Source organism: Bubalus kerabau, chromosome 23 (assembly GCF_029407905.1).
Source record: "Bubalus kerabau isolate K-KA32 ecotype Philippines breed swamp buffalo chromosome 23, PCC_UOA_SB_1v2, whole genome shotgun sequence".
Lineage (NCBI taxonomy): Eukaryota > Metazoa > Chordata > Mammalia > Artiodactyla > Bovidae > Bubalus > Bubalus kerabau.
Genome location: NC_073646.1, coordinates 3576438 through 3594707, shown reverse-complemented (window position 1 = coordinate 3594707; position 18270 = coordinate 3576438). Strand labels below are relative to the sequence as shown.

General features: G+C 54.1%; 9 non-coding genes across 9 annotated transcripts; 4 read left to right on the top strand and 5 right to left on the bottom strand.

Moving 5' to 3' along the window:
- Positions 1-772: 772 nt before the first annotated feature.
- Positions 773-845, bottom strand: TRNAK-CUU (transfer RNA lysine (anticodon CUU)). Its single transcript has one exon. It is a non-coding gene; the product is annotated as a tRNA-Lys (tRNA).
- A 1179-nt stretch (positions 846-2024) lies between these two features.
- TRNAR-CCU (transfer RNA arginine (anticodon CCU)) lies at positions 2025-2097 on the top strand. The gene has a single exon. It is a non-coding gene; the product is annotated as a tRNA-Arg (tRNA).
- Positions 2098-4189: 2092 nt separating this feature from the next.
- TRNAP-CGG (transfer RNA proline (anticodon CGG)) lies at positions 4190-4261 on the bottom strand. The gene has a single exon. It is a non-coding gene; the product is annotated as a tRNA-Pro (tRNA).
- Positions 4262-5452: 1191 nt separating this feature from the next.
- Positions 5453-5525, bottom strand: TRNAK-CUU (transfer RNA lysine (anticodon CUU)). Its single transcript has one exon. It is a non-coding gene; the product is annotated as a tRNA-Lys (tRNA).
- A 3604-nt stretch (positions 5526-9129) lies between these two features.
- TRNAK-CUU (transfer RNA lysine (anticodon CUU)) lies at positions 9130-9202 on the top strand. The gene has a single exon. It is a non-coding gene; the product is annotated as a tRNA-Lys (tRNA).
- A 1352-nt stretch (positions 9203-10554) lies between these two features.
- On the bottom strand, positions 10555-10627 carry TRNAK-CUU (transfer RNA lysine (anticodon CUU)). The gene has a single exon. It is a non-coding gene; the product is annotated as a tRNA-Lys (tRNA).
- A 2162-nt stretch (positions 10628-12789) lies between these two features.
- Positions 12790-12861, top strand: TRNAP-AGG (transfer RNA proline (anticodon AGG)). The gene has a single exon. It is a non-coding gene; the product is annotated as a tRNA-Pro (tRNA).
- Positions 12862-16069: 3208 nt separating this feature from the next.
- TRNAK-CUU (transfer RNA lysine (anticodon CUU)) lies at positions 16070-16142 on the top strand. The gene has a single exon. It is a non-coding gene; the product is annotated as a tRNA-Lys (tRNA).
- Positions 16143-16677: 535 nt separating this feature from the next.
- TRNAP-AGG (transfer RNA proline (anticodon AGG)) lies at positions 16678-16749 on the bottom strand. The gene has a single exon. It is a non-coding gene; the product is annotated as a tRNA-Pro (tRNA).
- Positions 16750-18270: the final 1521 nt, after the last annotated feature.

Below are 18270 nucleotides of genomic sequence, written 5' to 3'. Positions count from 1 at the left end.
GCAGTCCATGGGGTTGCTAAGAGAGCGACTTCACTTTCACTTTTGACTTTCATGCATTGGAGAAGGAAATAGCAACCCACTCCAGTGTTCTTGCCTGGAGAATCTCAGAGGCTGGGGAGTCTGGTGGGCTGATGTCTATGGGATCGCACAGAGTCCGACATGACTGAAGTGACTTAGCAGCAGTAGAGAGGGGTAGGATGTGAGTCTCACTTGGTGTGAGGGTGCCAGGGGCCCTATGGAACCATCCAAAGCCAACTGAAGAGTATAACCGAGGCACGGAGACCCCAGTCAGTCAGGGAGCAGAACCTACACCCCAGCAATAGGGCAGGGACCCCCCCAGGCCTGGCTCTGTCTTTTCTTGTTTAAGACACACCCTCCCTGCTCCCTCTGCCCCGAATATCTCCTGAGGGGAAAATCACACCCCAAATCGGTGTCCTTTCTTCCTCCTCATAGGATAAGGTGACTAAGACTTTGTGTTTGTTTTCTCAGAAAAGTGAAGTCAAGTCGCTTAGTCCTGTCTGACTCTTTGCCACCCTCCATGGACTATACAGTCCTTGGAAATCTCGGGCTAGAAAACTGGAGCCATAAACTGTTCCCTTCTCCAGGGGATCTTCCCAACCCAGGGATAGAACTCGGGTCTACCCACATTACAGGTGGATTCTTTACCAGCTGTGCAACCAGGGAAGCCGTTTCTCAGGAAGATCTCTCCAAATCGGATTCGGAGTTACTGAAAAGCCTATGCAAGTGACAGGGGTTCCCAAAATAGGAAACCCGCCCAACGTGGGGCTCGAACCCACGACCCTGAGATTAAGAGTCTCATGCTCTACCGACTGAGCTAGCCGGGCGTTGCTAAAACGGGTCGAGCCCAGGTGACTGGCTGGCTACTCCTACACCGCCTTTTCTTCCCATCTTCTTCCTCCTGCCGGAGGTTACAGGCGCTGAATCGCGGAGCTGCTGTCTTCCACTCTTGGCCCAAGTTCTAGGTCCTCAGAGGAAAGTCGGGTCCCCAGTTCCTCGCTCCAGCGAGTACTCGCTGGAGCCTCCACAGCAGACAAACCTGGTCCCCTTTGCTCCGGTAGGGGCAATTTGTGGTCTGGGGTCGCAGAGTCTGCAGCCTGGACGCCCGGAGTGCGAGAAGCTGCGACCTCCTCTCTTCCTTAACATCATCCCAGATCGGGTCCCGGATTCGAGCCCCAAGGGCGTCGTCGTGGGACAAAGTGCCGCGCGCGGCTCGGAGGACGAGTGCGGAGGTTCTGAACTCCCTCATCTCCTTCCCCAACTCGGTCCTTGTCCACAGGTCCCATCCGGGTCCCGTGGTCCCCCTGAGTCTCCAGGTGAGACGAGCAGAGGGTGAGGGACACTTCTTCCAGCAGGAAAAGTCTGTAGCCACCGCTTTCCCTGTGCTGGGCACTAAAAAGGGGGAGAGGTGATGGATCCCCTCCTCCTGGAGCTTTCCCGGCTTGCCCCTCCTGAAAGCCGCAGTGTCTGGAAACTCGGGGATGCTCAAGACTGTCGTGAAGGGCCAGTCGCCCCCAAGGCCAGCACCGTACCCTTAAACCAAAGAGCCAGAATGAAGATGACGCATTCTGGTCCTTGGTCGCCCTGACACCGCCCTTCCTCCCCTCTCCCCCGTCCCCCGCCCCCCCGCCCCCGGAACTAGGGCAGAGGCGGGATTCTCTGCTCCGAGAGAGGGGACCTGGGGGAAGTTTCGGTGCCGATACCCTGAAGGGGATGGTGAGGTTATGCTTGGTGTTCTAGGGTCCGGGGTTCGGCGATACACACTCAGGGTGGCTTCCACCACCACCCCCACCTCCACCTCGACTCCCTCCTCCATCCCCACCAGGCGCGGGGGGACTTGGGCAACCCTGGGACCCTAGGGTACCGGGCACAAGGGTGCATATATCCCAGGCCTGTGCTTGGCTCTAAACAAAGGAAGCAGCGCAGCAAAATACTGGAACAGAAGTCTCACTCTCTAAGTGTAGAAGGGGCGGGTCCTCGACAGGAAGCGAGCACCTAGAGAGCACGCCCCGGTGGCCTAATGGAGAAGGCACTGGCCTCCTAAGCCAGGGATTGTGGGTTCGAGTCCCACCCGGGGTAATCGGTCACATTTTGGCATCTGTATGTTGGGGTGGCTTCTGTCAGCAAAAACTGTTGTCAGTCTCATCCCTGAGAGCTGCACCTTCTAGGACCCCCAAAGTTGGAGGACGGGTGTTTCTTTACACCAGTGAAAGTGAGGAAGGAAGGGAGCTGGCTAGGGGATAAGGGACATGTCACAGAGGAGCAAAATCTTTGAAGTTCTGATACGTCCTTAAACTATTTAGAATGTTTACATTTAAAAATCAATGTACTTTTTATAGACTGAAAAAGACCATATGATCATCTCAATACATGCAGTAAAGGCACTTGATAAGTCCAACCTCCATTCCTGATTTTTAAAACTCTTAGCAAACTAGTGTTTGAGGGGTAGATGGAAGAGATAACAGAGCCATGAGAAAAATGTTGAGGATGATGAATTTGTTCATTATTTTGACTCTGGTGATGGTTTGGGAGTACACAAAGGTCAAAATGTATGAAATTGTGTACTTTAAATGTGTTACACTCTATTATATCAAAATTTTAAAAAATTGAAGTATGATTGATGTACAATATTTTATGTTACAGGTGTACAATATAGTGATTCACAATTTTAAAGATTATACTTCATTCATAATTACTAGAAAATTTGACTTTATTCCCTGTGTTGTACAGTATATCATTGTAGCTTATTTTGTACATAATAGTTTCTACCTATTAATCCCTTACCCCATGTGCCCCTTTCCCTGTTCCATCTCCCCACTGGTAGCCATTGGCTTTTTCTCTAAATATCTGTGAGTCTGAATAAAGCTTTTTTTTTTCTTTCTTTTTTAATGACCACAAATTATTTGACACTCTTTGCAGTGAGGAGTGGGGGTCTTTGGACTGACCCCACTTAAATCTCAGTGAACTGTGGCTGTGACTTCTTCATATAATAATGTAGGGCTGAAGTGACATTATAGGACCTTCAAGGTTGGATTCTAAGCGGCTGCAGCTACCATCTTGTCCAGTAGAACACATATGTGGGGTTCCAAGTTGCCAGGTAAGAAATTCAATGAGCTAAACTAAAAGTTGGCAAATATTTTTTTTTCTTTATTTTTTGATTGGAGGATAATTGCTTAACAATGTTGTGTTGGTTTCTGCCCTACAACAATGTAAATCAGTCATATATATATATATATATATATATATATATATATATATATGAAGGCAATGGCAACCCACTCCGGTCTCTTGCCTGGAAAATTCCACGGATGGAGGAGCCTGGTAGGCTCTGGTCCATGGGGTTGCAAAGAGTCGGAAGCGACTGAGTGACTTCACTTTCTTTCTTTCTATAGTTCCTTTTGGAGAAGGAAATGGCAACCCACTTCAGTGTTCTTGCCTGGAGAATCCCATGGACGGAGGGGCATGGTGGGCTACAGTATATGGGCTTGCAAAGAGTCGGACACCACCAAGCAACTAACACACACACACACACACACACGTATGTATAAGCCTCCCTTCCAATGGCGAATGTATGTAGTGGAAGAATTTTGAATTCTGGAACAAAAGAAGAATGCCTTCAATCAAATTTCTATTTAACATCTTATTAGATGTCAGATCTCAACTACTCTATTGGGGATCAACCCGAGACTCCAGCAATGAAAACGGCGAATCTTGATTAACCACTGGACCACCAGGGAATTCCCACAGATTTTTAAAATAGTAACAAAAAGGTAAAATTAAGTGCAGTATATTTTAACTAAACCAATATATATCTAAAGTATCATTTCAACAAGTTATCAGATCTCTTACTTTATTTGGATCGAGTCTTCAAAAGCCAATGTGTATTTTTACACCTTTACCAACGCATCTCGGACCAGCCGGAAGAAACCCGTGTCCAGTTTCGGGAAAAAGCTGCGTGCGGGGAAGGAAGAACCGAGCAGAGCTGTGCGTTGGAGCAGGGGCTGTGAGTTCAGGTTCCCGGGCTCGAGAGAGGTAGAGGGGTGTGAGCCGGGGTCAGCATCAACAAGGAGGGGCCTGAAGTGGAGCGCAGCAACCGTGGCCGGATAAATCTCTAGGTTCGCTCTCGGTTCCCCGGGCTCTAAAACTATGGGTAACACGGAAAGGGTAACCTGGGCTCGTCCGGGATTTGAACCCGGGACCTCTCGCACCCGAAGCGAGAATCATACCCCTAGACCAACGAGCCACCCCTGCAAAGGCGCTCTCAACTCTTCCTTTACAACTATTCCCATCCTTGCTCGAGTCAGGTTTATTCCGAAGTAGACTGGCAGAGGGGCCCTTGAATTGGGGCGGGGAGACCCAGGAAACCCAGGCCAGCAGGGGTAGAAGGAGAGGCCCGCTAAGCCAGGATCAGGAAGGGTTGATTCCTGGACCACAGGGGGATTGATCCCCGCCCTAGGGGAGTGAGCAGCAGAAACATGGGGGCGGGGGGCGGGGGACCAGAGGCTTGGATGAGCGGGAGGGCATCTTACAGGACGAGCACCGGCAGTCCAGGGGACCCCGAGCCTTAGGCTGACAGCGTGGGGCTATGGATTGTGGCCACGGAGCAGGCAGGCACAGGGGACTGGCATCAAGCAGGCACCGATCCCCTAAGGTGGGGCCTGTGCCCTAGAAACTCCAGAGGAGGAGGATCAGGGGAAGGAGGTGACCGCTCCGCCTTATGCGCCTGGCGCCAGGACTGCCAGCCTGTGCGCGGGAGAAGGGTGGCGGATCCCCCTTTTGATCCCCAAAGCCCCACACGGTGGGAGAGGACCACCTTGGGAGCCTCCTGCGGTTCTGGGCAAATCCCTTCCATGGGAAAAGTAAGGCAGGGTGGAGTCAACAGTGGCTGGCTCATTTGAACAGTTCAGTGGGTTTTAGTGTGTGGGGGCTGGGTGATCAAGCCCTGGGTGATTCCGGCCAGGGGAAATATTGGCTTGGTGTGTGAAAGTTAGATAAAGACATGACTCAGTGTGTGGACTAGAAATTTGTTGGTTTGCAAACTGTTTACTTCCTCTAGGAATTAGCTAGCCCTGGGGTTGGTACTCTGTCCCCAGCCAGCAGGCACCTCCAAAAGATCAAATCATCAAAAAATGAAGATCTTCCCTGTCTCCTTCTTTATGAAAGTTCCATGCTTTCTCCATGACCCTAGGTCGTCGTTGTTGCTTAGCTGCTCAGTCGTGTGGGACTCTTTCTGACTCTGGACTGTAGCGGGCCAGGCGCCTCCGGCCATGGGTTTCCTAGGCAAGAATACCGGAGTGAGTTGCCGTTTCCTTTTTCTAGGTCGAGGTCTTGAAATTTGGTCCCCGGGACTTGTGATTGGTGTGGCTAGGATTCTGTGAATGTTTGCTTGCCGCATAAGACTCTGAACTCCCCTAACGCAGCTTAACAAAACCTACGCCCAACGTGGGGCTCGAACCCACGACCCTGAGATTAAGAGTCTCATGCTCTACCGACTGAGCTAGCCGGGCGGCTCTTTGATCTTTTTTTCTTTGAAGGAACCACCCCTGTCCATAGATCCCTGCTGTGCACAGCTTGGCCCCTTCCAGTTTACTTGAGAAACAGCCAAGAAGCCTCAGGTTTGAAGACTGCGAGGGGGCAGGACGGCCTCGACTGAAATGCAGAGACTTGCCTAGGGTGCCGAGGGAAGGGGGGAAAGGGGAGGCTGACCCCAGACGGACAGATGGAGGCCAGGTGGGAGCGTGCAGTGCTGGGAGGTCAGTGCCTGGGCCCCTGAAGCCCCATGCACGGTCCCAGGACCCCGCACGCAGGAGGCAGCCCCATGAAACTGCCTTCTTGCTTCCCAGATATGGGATCAGAACCCAAGTTCCCCCCGACCATCCCTCCTCCAGTGGGGTGGGAAGATCAGGACCCTCTTGCAGACGGAGGACAGGGTCCTGAAGATTAGGCTCACTAGAAATGGGTAGCACAAGGCGTTCTTATCTAGGGTGGTCTTGGGGTGAGTCCCCAGGGCCTGCGAGAGCTCTTGAGGACGAATCTGGGCCCCGTGACCCCCGCCCCCAATACACACTACCCACCCCACCCCAACCTACACCCTGCTTTAGGGCGGACCATGTGGCCTGAACCGGAATGACCCAGGAGACCCGCTGCAAGCCTGGAGGGGGAACCCGGTACCCAGGGGGTGTGACGCAGTGTCCAGCCAGGGCCAACTTCTTCCTTCCCAGTCAGTTTCTGGAATAAAGAAGGGAACTGTGAGGCACCTAGAGCCACACGAGGGCTTTGGGAGCCCAGCCCAGGAGCCCCAGGGTCTGCCCTGGACCCTAGTTCCCCTTCCTGTAGGGTGAGACTTGGCTTTGATTCAAGGTCAGTGGCTGGGGCTGGTCAGGTGGTCTCGAGTTTGGGTCTCAAGGGGAGCCCCCATGCGGTCCCTGCGACTGGGCCTGGGCCAGAGGGAGGGCCCAGGGGCAAGTGGATTGGTGGAGAGGCGACCCCCCGGCCCCTGGGGCCCAGAGTGTCGATCTCATTTCTCTCTGGAGAGTAAGGCAGATCCTCCAGCCACAAGCTCCGCTTCCCTCCGGGGAGGGAGGATCTGGGGGACCACCCAAACTGAGGGAGAGGAGAGAGGAGTACGTGGATGACACCAAGGAAAAATAGGAGCCCATATGCTGTGGCTTGTTCGTGTAGGGGTGTGATTCTTGCTTTGGGAGTGGGCGGTCCTGGGTTCAAATCCCAAATGAACCCCTATGGTTAGCTGGTTTGGGGTTTTTTTGTTTGTTTGTTTTTTGTTTTAGGAAAATCTGTCAGTGATTCAGCACCACAGACACTGGCATTCCAGACCACAGAGATGAGGATATACGTCAGACTGAGAGAGAGCAGACGCCAAGGACCACCAGCCAGAGGGACTTTTCTGTTCTGAGGGTGCTTTTCTTGCTTTAGAAGTGAGAGGTCCCGAATTCAACCCCAAGAGTTCTCTTCAGAACCAAGCAGGCAGGGCCTGGCTGTACTGTCTGTGTGGACCAACAGCCCTTGGTGTTGGAGCCGGCTAGGAACGTGGGGCTGCTGGCTCAGGGTGTCACTCAGGCAGACAGGGCCCCCTGGGGCAGGGGGAAAGACTGGGCTCAAAGGGCAGCCCCTTCCATAGCAATCACCCCCACACCCAGCCCAAGGGGCCACCTGCAGGAGCTCCTTCTGATGGCCACTTCTGTTCCTAAACCACATGACTCCTGTACTCAGGGCAACACTTTTGGCCTAGTTCTGCAGTCCCCAAACTGTGTGTTAAGGCACCTTTATGGCATTTAAAATTTTCCAGGGATGTTTTAAAGTTTTGAGAGAAAGAGCAGTAGTTAACATCCATCAGACTCCATTCTATGTGAACCACTGGTTCGAGGCTGTTCAGTTTCAAGTTTTATGATTATATATATATATATATATACATATATATATATATATATATTTTTTTTTTTTTGGCAAAGTTAAGTTTTCTGTGGCTTCTGTGGAAAAAGCAAGCACTGCTGGAAAATCAACGTGAGTGGGAACTGAGAGTGGTGGTGTTCAATCTGATTCTGGGGTTGGAGAAGCTGTACAGGGCCCATCAAGTGCACACACTCCATTAGAAAATAATGATGATTATTCAAAAGGAATATAAAAATAGTATTAACAGGATTCTTCTCAAAAAGCACTGTGCTGGGTTAAATGGTGTCCTCCTAATGCTCACGGTCATCCAGAATCTCAGAAGGAAGGGTGCACAGTAGTATATTTATTAGATGCTCTCTCTCTCTCTCTCTCTCTCTATATATATATATATATATATATATATATATATCCAGAATCAAACATATATAGAGTGTCATAAAACTTGAAACTGAACTGCCTTAAACAAGTGGATTTGTCCAGGATTTGAACCCAGGACTTCATGCACCCAAAGGAGGAATCATACCACTACACCAACAAGCTATCATAACCTTACTGACTGTCCTTGGTGTCATCCACTTCCTCCTCTCTCCTCTCCCTCATTCAGTTTAGGTGGTCCCCCAGATCCTCCCTCCCCGGAGGGAAGGGGGGCTTGTGGCTGGAGGACCTGCCTTACTCTCCAGAGAGAAATGAGATCGACACTCTGGGCCCCAGGGGCCGGGGGGTCGCCTCTCCACCAATCCACTTGCCCCTGGGCCCTCCCTCTGGCCCAGGCCCAGTCGCAGGGACCGCATGGGGGCTCCCCTTGAGACCCAAACTCGAGACCACCTGACCAGCCCCAGCCACTGACCTTGAATCAAAGCCAAGTCTCACCCTACAGGAAGGGGGACTAGGGTCCAGGGCAGACCCTGGGGCTCCTGGGCTGGGCTCCCAAAGCCCCCGTGTGGCTCTAGGTGCCTCACAGTTCCCTTCCTTATTCCAGAAACTGACTGGGAAGGAAGAAGTTGGCCCTGGCTGGACACTGCGTCACACCCCCTGGGTACCGGGTTCCCCCTCCAGGCTTGCAGCGGGTCTTCTGGGTCGTTCTGGATAACTCAGACGGCCCGCCTAAAGCGGGGCGGGGTAGGGCGGGGCGTGGCAAGGTGAGTGGTGAGTATTCCGGGCAGGGGTCAGGGGCACCAAGGTTTGGCCCTAGGAGCTCTCGCAGGCCCTGGGGACTCACCCCAAGACCACTGTAGAAAAGAACGCCTTGTGCCACCTATCTTGGTGACCTTGCCCTCCCGTCTGCAAGAGGGTCCTGATTTCCCCCCGGCCCTCACGGGAGGGAGGGACGGTTGGGGGAAGCTTGGGTTCTGATCCCATATCTGGGAAGCAAGAAGACAATTTCGTGGGGCCGCCTCCTGCGTTCGGGGTCCCGGGACGTGCATGGGATTCAGGGGCCCAGGCACCGGTCTCTCAGTGCGGCGTGCTCCGGGGCCTCCATATGCCTGTCCGTCTGGGTTAACTTCCGCCCCTCACCCCGCCCCTCCCCGCCCCGCTAAGCAAGTCTCTAAATTACCTTCAAGGCTGTCCCGCGCCCTCGCAGCCTTCAAACCTGAGGCTCCCTGGCAGTTTTTCGAAGAAACTGGGAGAAGCCAAGCTGTGCACAGCAGGGACCTATGGACAGGGATCGATCTTCCAAAGGAGAGACAGGGTAAACAAGTAGCCCGGCTAGCTCAGTCGGTAGAGCATGAGACTCTTAATCTCAGGGTCGTGGGTTCGAGCCCCACGTTGGGCGCAGCTTTTGTTAAGCTGGTAAGGGAGTTCAGATTCCTCCGTGTGGAGCAAGCATTCACAGAATCCTAGCCACACATATCTGCAGATGGGGCGACTGGTAAAGCAGCCACCTGCCAATGCAGGAGACAGAGAGACGCAGTTTCGATCCCTGTGTCAGGAGGATCCTTTGAATGGCAACCCACTCCAGTATTCTTGCCGGGAGAATCCCACGGACAAAGGAGCCTGGCGAGCTACAGCCCATAGGGTCGCGAAGAGTCAGACACGACTGAGACGACTTAGCACGCACACACGCAAGTTGTCCAGATTGTACACAAGTTGCCCAGATTGTGGTAATTTGTTAGGGCAACCACAGCTGACTAACACTGGTCCTGAAGGTAAGACTTTTCCACCCCCCTCCCATAAAGCTACTAAGGTATATGGACCTAACTATTCTGTACCCCAGACCGTTACTTCTTTTCACCTAAGAACACCAGGAAATATTCCTGAGACTAAGTGTGCCTTAGTCTGGCCGGAGTAGCAGCCTGGGTCCTGGGACCTGGAGTTCCAAGGGTTCGGGGGAGGGGCAGGGGCAGCCTCGCTGATGGCACTCTAAGAGAAGCCTAGGTTCCCACCAAAAAAGAAAGCAAACCTGCTCCCGTCAAACACCCAGCCTGCCCTTTTAGAAGGCTAGACCCTTGAGAGGAAACAAGAAAATCCGCTGATGGAAACTGTATCCCGTCCTCCTCGCTTTCCCCCAAATCGGGAAGCGAAACACCCCGTGTCCATGTCCTTTTTACTGGGGAGAGTGGAGCAAAGTTGAGAGCCCCCCCCAAATAAGAGACCACCGATTGCCGGGCCCGGGGGTGAGGGGCGGGTTGGGGAGGGAAGTTCTGAGCAGCCCCTCCTCAGGCACGCGGGGAGCCCTGCTTCGGAGGAGCCTCCTGATGGCGCTCCCCAAACCTCGGTGCCTGGAACTGGCCGGGGCGCTCCGGGCTCGGAGAGTCGCCCTCCATCCCGCCCTGCCCACCCCCGCCGCCTGCACCTACACCCCGGGCGGCGGGCACCCTGCGGTTCCCGGAGTCCGGGGTTCTATGAGCCCCTAGTCAAGTGCAGCGGCGCCGGTCGCTCGGGATTTACTAAATCTAAGATCCAGGGGCTGGGCGTCTTCTCAGGCCAGGTATTCAAAAGCTGGCTGGCGGACCAAAGGTCTGAACCGCTTCGCTCAAGGTGGAGACGGAAGTCTGCGGCTGAAATGTGTGACGATCCAGGGAACCGATCAGGTTGCTGGCAACGTAGGTCTCCTGGCTGCCTGTATCGGTAAAAACCTCTGAAAACGGTTAAATCTTATGGCCTCTTCATCATCCAAAAAGCACACGACCAACGTGAGGCTCGAACCCACGACCCTGAGATTAAGAGTCTCATGCTGTACCGACTGAGCTAGCCGGGCTTAGACGAGGGGCGTTTTTGACTCCCTGCAGCTGAGTCCCAAAGGCCGGTCGTGCAAAAAAAAAAAAAGAAGAAGAAAAAAAAAAATCGGCACAGGTGCGGGAGTCCTGGAGCCTGCCCTCTGGGCATTCAGGCGGTTGGCACAGTCCCTGGACGTCCAGCCGGGCATCGTCCCCCCTCCCCCTCCCCGCGCCCTCCGCCGCCTCTCCCCCGACCCCCATTCTCATGCAGTTGTCGGCAGGCAGGGATTCTTTCGCTTACTGTTAAAGTGGAACTTTTGGCCTGGGGCCATTAGCCACAGCCCTGGGTCAGGGTCTCTCAGGGTGGTCCTCGGGGATTGAGGGTGGGGGCAAGGAACAGCCCCTCTCCTGGGTCCGAGTATGGCTCAGAGGAGCCCGGATCATGGCTCCCTCTGCCTATGTAATCCGGAATCTAACTCATGATTGAGCTCCCATCTATTTATGGCTTCAGTTGTTTAAAATGACGTTAAGAATCAGCCCCTTGCGCTCCTCTTCTGACCTATGCGCAGCACCACAGAGTCCCAGAGGGGAGGGCTCGTGGGCTACTCCTTTGCCCCTGTGTAGGGTCCTCGCATCCGCGACTCCAGGGAGCCACTGCTCTGCCCACGACCACCTGTGTCTTGGGACTCTCTTGGAAGAGTCAGAAACTGATCCTGGGCCCTTCCCAGGATGGTTCGTCTGTTCAGAAGGTCTCTGGGACCGGGGGCGGGGGTGGGGGGGGCACATTGTTTACCATTCCTGCTGAGCTTGGAAAACCCATCCTGGGTGGGATTCTGTTCCTGACCTCTGTCCTCTTACCCGCAAAGTTCCAGAAGCTGCCGCTACTGAAAAGTCAGAAGGACTAGACTGGGGCATTCCAGGGACCCCTTCCCTCCCCCCCCCCCCCCAGTACCAAGTGACAGCTCTAGCTTTGAAGGTCCATTGGAGGAGATCAGAAATGCTCATACCCAAAGCTGAAGCTCCAATTGCCCCAAACCCGGGCAATAGAAACCTTCTCCAAGACCCAACACACTGTTCCTGCTCCCGGTGGAGCCCGGGCCCACGATCCCTGGCTTAAAAGGCCAACAAGACCCAGCAGGCCCTGGGCCTTCCCCCACAACAAGGCTGAGTCTTCTCATCCTTCCACCCGTGCACCCTGCATCAGCCCCTCTTCCAACACCCACTCCATTCAACCCCACCGCCTCTGCTCTGTCCCACATCTCCCCCTCCTCTCTCTGCCCCCAGGTGAGCACTTGAACCAGCCTCCCTGCCCTTCCAGATGTGTGTGTCTCTGCTCAAAGGTCACGGCCTCCCCCACTGGGGCTGGTGCCCTCAGAGCTGGTCCCTGCAGAGTTCTCAGCACAGGGCTTGGTGCATGGAGTGTGTGGGATGAGTCAGAATGCACAGTGGGGAGGAGGGTCACTGAGGTCGCAGGGTCAACATGCAAGGGTGGTATCTCAGAAGTCCCAGCAGAATCTAGCCGTGAGCTCTTCTGAACGTTTTAGGGCCTGGGCTTGGGTGTACAGGGAAGAGCGGGCCCTCTGCCAAACTCTGAAGAGGGCAGAGCCTCTGGGGCAGGGGGCCGGGGATGGTGGTGGTGGCAGGTGGCCTGTGGACAAGGCCACCAGCTCAGGGATGGAGGCTCCCGCGGGAGGGCCCTGGGAAAGGCCCAGGCCACATTAGTTGCTCCTCTGGGGTGACCAGTGCACCTGGCCCCTAAGCCTCAGGAGACCCACATTTCTCTGAATATAATTCTCTTCCATGGAGAAGACTGACTGCTGTGTAGCTCGTGGCCTTGTCGGGACAAGAGGAATCCAGGCACCGCGGCTCCAGCTCTGTCCCCAGTCCCCAGCCTTTGGTTGTAGAGAGAGGAAAGGACCCTCAAGTTCCTCTGCGGTGGAGGCCTCAGTGATGGTGGCCTGGCGTCGCCAGTCGAGCCAGGACTAGGGGAGGCAGAACGGAGTACCGGATGCCCAGAGGATCAGGCTCCCGGACCTGGTGCGCACAGGGGCGGCGACACTGCACTCTCCTCTTCTAGATGGCAGAGAACTGAACTTATCGGAGCCCTTTGTGAAGCGCCTCGGAAGCGGGGAGCCGTGGCCCTGAGGCTGGACAGGGAAGTGATGTGACGATAATATGGAATGGGCAAAGAAAGTGTTACTGTGGCTCGTTGGTCTAGGGGTATGATTCTCGCTTAGGGTGCGAGAGGTCCCGGGTTCAAATCCCGGACGAGCCCATCTTTTTATCCCCAGAACTCCCAGTGTACCTATTCCAGGGCCTCCTGTGGATACCAAGTGTGGTCTGATGTACCATCACTCGCCCGCCCCATTCACTCAGCCCGCTAGCCTGAGCGGAAGGGCTAGAGGTCCAGAATCTGAGTCCTGAATTTGGGCTCCACAGTAAATAGCTTAGCGGGTGGGAATTATGAAGAGAGAGCCCCAGGCACAGCCGGCGGCCACAGCTCCCGCCTGGGACGCTGAACCCTGCCCGCGTCCCTGTGCTGCGCGGCACAGCAGGTGGTTTTCCCCGCCTGGCCGCCATGGGGCGCGCCGCGCCAACGCTGCCGCGCGGTGAAGAGCAGCGCTTCCTCCCGGCCCTGGTCTGGGAAGGCTCCCGGGTGCGTTCCGGCCGGGGGAACCTCTGGCAGCCCGGCTGTGCTGCTGCTGTTCTTAATGGCCGGTGCGGGGTCGGGCGGAGAAGGCAATGGCACCCCACTCCAGTACTCTTGCCTGGAAAATCCCATGGACGGAGGAGCCTGGTGGGCTGCGGTCCATGGGGTCGCTAAGAGTCGGACACGACTGAGCGACTTCACTTTCCCTTTTCACTTTCATGCATTGGAAAAGAAAATGGCAACCCACTCCTCTTGCCTGGAGAATCCCAGGGACGCGGGAGCCTGGTGGGCTGCCGTCTACAGGGTCGCACAGAGTCGGACACGACTGAAGCGACTTAGCAGCAGCAGCAGCGGGGTCGGAAAGCTCCCCTGGACCACCACCCCTCTTCCCACGGGGTGAAAGGAGATAGTAGGGAGCCTGTGCAGGACTGCCCCGAGCATCCACCTGAGGAAATGGACCCCTTAACTTTGGCCGAAGTGTCTCCTCACCTCCCCTCTCCCCTCCTGGGACCTGAAACGTCAGGGCCGTTGGCCCAGCACCTAGTAGCAGCGTCCCCCCCTCCCCCGCCCTGCTTTAATCCGGTTTCTAATGATGGACGTTAAAGTTCCCTCCAACCTTCTCTTTGTCCACGCGGGGAGCAGTAGGAGGCGCCCCTCCTGCCTCCTGCCAGGGGCCATCGGCGGAAGCCTAGTGGACAGTATGAACTCTCACTCCAGCCCAGCAGTGTGGGACCCAGCAGGTCCCATCCTGTGGGAATTGCCCTCAGCAGACAGCAACAGGGTGACCCCCTCTTTCCCTACCGGGGGGCGCCTAATCAGAGAAGGCTGCTAACCCGGAAGATTTAAATGAGATTAGAGTCTCATAATGCTGAAACTGTCCAAGATGCAATTGAAAACCACTGATGAAACTGAGAACCAGAAAAATGTCAATTTGAAGGAGAAATGGCAATCAAGAGAAGCTGACTCAGATGTTGGAAGGTAAACGTGGTTAAGCAGCCATGTAAAAATGCTTCAGAGAGCAATTACAAGCCACTTAAATTTAAAAAGTGAAAGTCTCAAATAAATAAAATAGATAAAGAATAACCAACTGAGAAGCTTAGAGCGGAAACATACAATAATCAAAATAAAAAACTTAATTGACAGGCAATGGCAGGATCAACAGGACAGAAGAATCAGTTGAAGATAGAACAATAGATGTTACCCAATCTGAAGAACAGAGAAAATAAACTTAAAAAAATAAACCAAGTAACAGAGCCTCAAGGCTTTGTGGGGCTTTAACAAAATATATAATATTGGAGTCTTGAAGACCTAAGAGAAGAGAAAGATGGGGCTAAACAGTGTTAGAAGAAATAGTAACTAAAAAAAGAAGAGAAATGAAATCGCTGAAAGTTTCTGGTGGATTAAAAAAATAAATAAAATTTAGAAGAGGATGTACTTGCACCTCTCCATTCTTTGATCAAAGAATAAAGTTTTCAAAATAAACCTTACTTTTAAAAGTTTTGAAAAAAAAAAAGAAGCAGAATCACATAACCCCTCATCCCCCACCCACCACACCAGAGCCTCCCCTATCTCTGTGTGTATTTGAAACCTGTGTACAACATTGTTTCACCCATAAAAGTTTTTTGCCTTAACTCTACAAATAAAGTCCTCCATTTTAAAATAATCTAATGCCATGTGCACATCCAACAGCATTAAGGATGGCCCCACAGTATTCTATGGTGCTCAGTGCCTGCAGGCTCCTGCTGCCTCCTAACCTCCCTTTGCATTCAGCTGGCTGGTTTCAGGATGCAGGCCAGCTCTGCACATGGGGACTGGTGGAGTCTGAAATCTCAAGGGATCCTCAGAGAATTTTCTGAGGATCTGTCTCCAGAATTTGGGGTAGCGGGGGGTGGGGGGTGGGGGGGTGGAGCAGATAACCTCTGCCCTCACTCCCAGTCCACTGTATATCTGAAGTGGCTTTCTGCTCTAGAGAGGCAAGCTGGGAGGGGGATGTGGCAGGGTAGCCTCATCCTCAGCCTACCCAGGTCTCACAAGTGCGGGGCAAGCATCTGCTTTCTTCCTCCAGGGCCACCTCACTTCTGATTCTGAATCCCAGGAGACTGGCCGAAACAGGAGTGAGCAGGGTAGGTGTCCTGGTGGGTGCCCCGGGGTCTCCAACCCCTTCCAGCAATCCACCACTGGTCCTTGGTTCCAACAATTCAAGATCACCCAAAGGACAGACCGAGAAGGGTTGGGGCAAAAAAAAACTTTAAATAAAAAAAGTTTATTTTAGATAATGCGCAGGAAGCATGGATGGTGTTATGTGAACATAGAATCCAGTAGAATCCAGCATGTCTAACAATTCTTTTCGGTTCACGGGTTTGTTTGTGCACATACAGTGGTGGGTCCCTTGCCATTGCCCGATTTCAGTTGGTCCCCTCGTCCAGGAGTATCCGGATCAGCTTGGGCAGGTCCACCCTCAGTTCTGTGCCAGTTGCAGGGCTCCTGGCAGCTGCTGAACAGCTGTCTGTCTGTCCCTCTGTCAGTGTGGCATCTCACCCCACATGTCTCCTACTCTATCCCAGTCCCCCTACTCCCCTCGACTCCCCCCACTTTCCCTGACTCCCCCATTTTCCCCCACTCCCCCACCCCTCCCACTTCCCCCCACTCCCCTGCCCCTGCAAGGCGGCTTTCCTGCTGGGGATTCGGGGAATTCTGGGCAGTCTAAACACAGAGAAGGCCCTGAGAGGACTCCACATCCCTGCTAACCCAGCGACGTACCCCACCCAGTCATTTGGGGTGATCCACAGCCAGTCAAGTTCCGAAGCTTGGCTGGAGTCTCCCAGTCACATGTGCCCGGCTAGCTCAGTCGGTAGAGCATGAGACTCTTAATCTCAGGGTCGTGGGTTCGAGCCCCACGCTGGGCGTCTTTTTGACAGGATCTCTCAGCAATTCCTGCCTTTCTGTTTAGGAACAAAATGCACCAAAAGTGAAGTCACGCAGCCTGTGACTTTGCACCGCGCCACCCTGCCCAAGCTCTCATAAGCCCAAAGTGTCCACTCCTTACAGTGGATCTGCTAACTCACCAGATTCCTCAACTTCTTTAACCAAAGGAACCCTAGAAATAGATCCATTAAAGATTTGAACCTGGCTTCTAGACCAAACCCAGCCACCAGTTTTTCCTTTGGTTTATTTAGGGGGGCGAGCAAGCCAGCTACTATTATCTCTGCATCTGCAGGACAACATGTCCACGGTCATAAAAGCTCAGCTTACACTAGGATGCTCCTTTGGGAGTCAGGGGAGAACCGAGTTCCATGTTCTCTCTACCAGGAGTAGCCCTGTAGATCTGAGCAACCCAGACCGCTGCTCGGAAGGATGAGGATGACAGCTGAGGTGGGAATATCCATATCCGGTGAATGTGACAACAGTGTGTCCCCGGGACACAGCCTTTTATTAAAAGCAGGGCTCGTCCGGGATTTGAACCCGGGACCTCTCGCACCCTAAGCGAGAATCATACCCCTAGACCAACGAGCCACACGGTGGTAGCCTCCTCCCCTCCTGATGAGCTCAACGTGGCTCTGTCCTCCCTGGTCCGGGACTGTCCCTGTTTACTCAGTCCATGGATGGTTCCCTTTTCCCCGTGAGTGTCATGAATGGAAGGATTTGATTCCGTGGACGGGGTTGGGAGTAGGGGTGGGGAGCGGGGGCGGACATGGGACTTTGCGCATTGCCCCACGCTGAGGTTCCAAGTTGGAGAGTTTCAATGGAGGTTTTGGAGGGTTCGGCTCCTCCCCTCTCCTTCTCTGTACAAGGAACACTGAGGCGATCAGCTCAGCAGAGCACCCCCATTTCGCCTCTGTCACCGGACTGAGGCCTGGGCTGCAGAATGAAGCTGGGAGTAGAGTTCGGATCCTGTCCTCGACGTCGCGGGCTCCTAGACGCCTCCGGGACCACCTGGCTCCCCCAGCACCCACTGAAAACACCTGCCGAGGGGTTGCCAGTCTCACAGCTGGTCCAGCCTGGAGAACCGCCTCCAGAGTTCCAGACTCGAATCCCAATGCAGACCGCAGCTAGGAAGGGGCCCCAGCGATGGGTAGGGGTTTAAGTAGGGAGTAAAAGGGTAAGGGAGGAAGTTTCTCAGAAAAGATGCCCCAAGGTGCTGTTGCCACTGATGTGACCTGGGTCACAGTGACTTCCTGTCCACTGAACACACACGGACCCCTGACCTCGGTGCCCAGGCCTGTTCTGGCCACTCGCATCCAGCGGGTCTGTGTCCACCACCCACTGCGCCTGCCCCATGATCCATTCTCACAGGGCCAGGACCCACACCCGCTCTCCCAGGAATTCTGTTTCAGCCCTAAAGTGACCACAAAAAGCAAATGGGGCTCCTTGGGGATTTGATGCCAAATTTGATGCCAAAAATCTCCACAGGGAGCTTCCTCTGCAGTGCTCATTTCCCATTCCCTGGACAGATGACAGTCAGACCCCAGCTGCAGGCAGGACCTAGACTCAGGGCCTGCTGTAGAGGACAGCAGACCTTGGGTGCCCAAGTGGGGAGAGGGTTGAGGCAGCTCGGAGGGAGGGGCACCTCTGACACAATGAGGAGCGGACCTGCTGCTGGAGGCAGTGGTAGTTTCCCTTCAAGGAATGGGAGTCTTAAAAGGTTCTGTCTGTGGGGGAAGAAAGTGCTGGCCAGGGAGCCTGGTTACCCTGGTTGATGCCCACTAGGCCTCAAAGGCCATAGAGGCCTCCCTGGACATCCAAATGGGACCCAGGGTTCTGTTCAGGAAATGCACTCGCTAGGGGACTTGAGAGTCAGGAGGCATGAAAGGGGCACCGAGCATGCAAGACTCCAGGCTTAACCAGAGAAACTGGGGCGATTAGATCAGAGAAGAGGGTCACCAGCCCCCTGCCCCCTCTGCATGTGCTGGGCAGCTCTGGCCCTGTGGCAGCTCGCCTGGCAGGGGCTCTGTGCCTTAATACCCTGGGGAGGCCCAACTCTGGGCCTGGGATCAGAAAGCCGCCTAGATTGGGGGCCCTCAGATTCCAACCAAA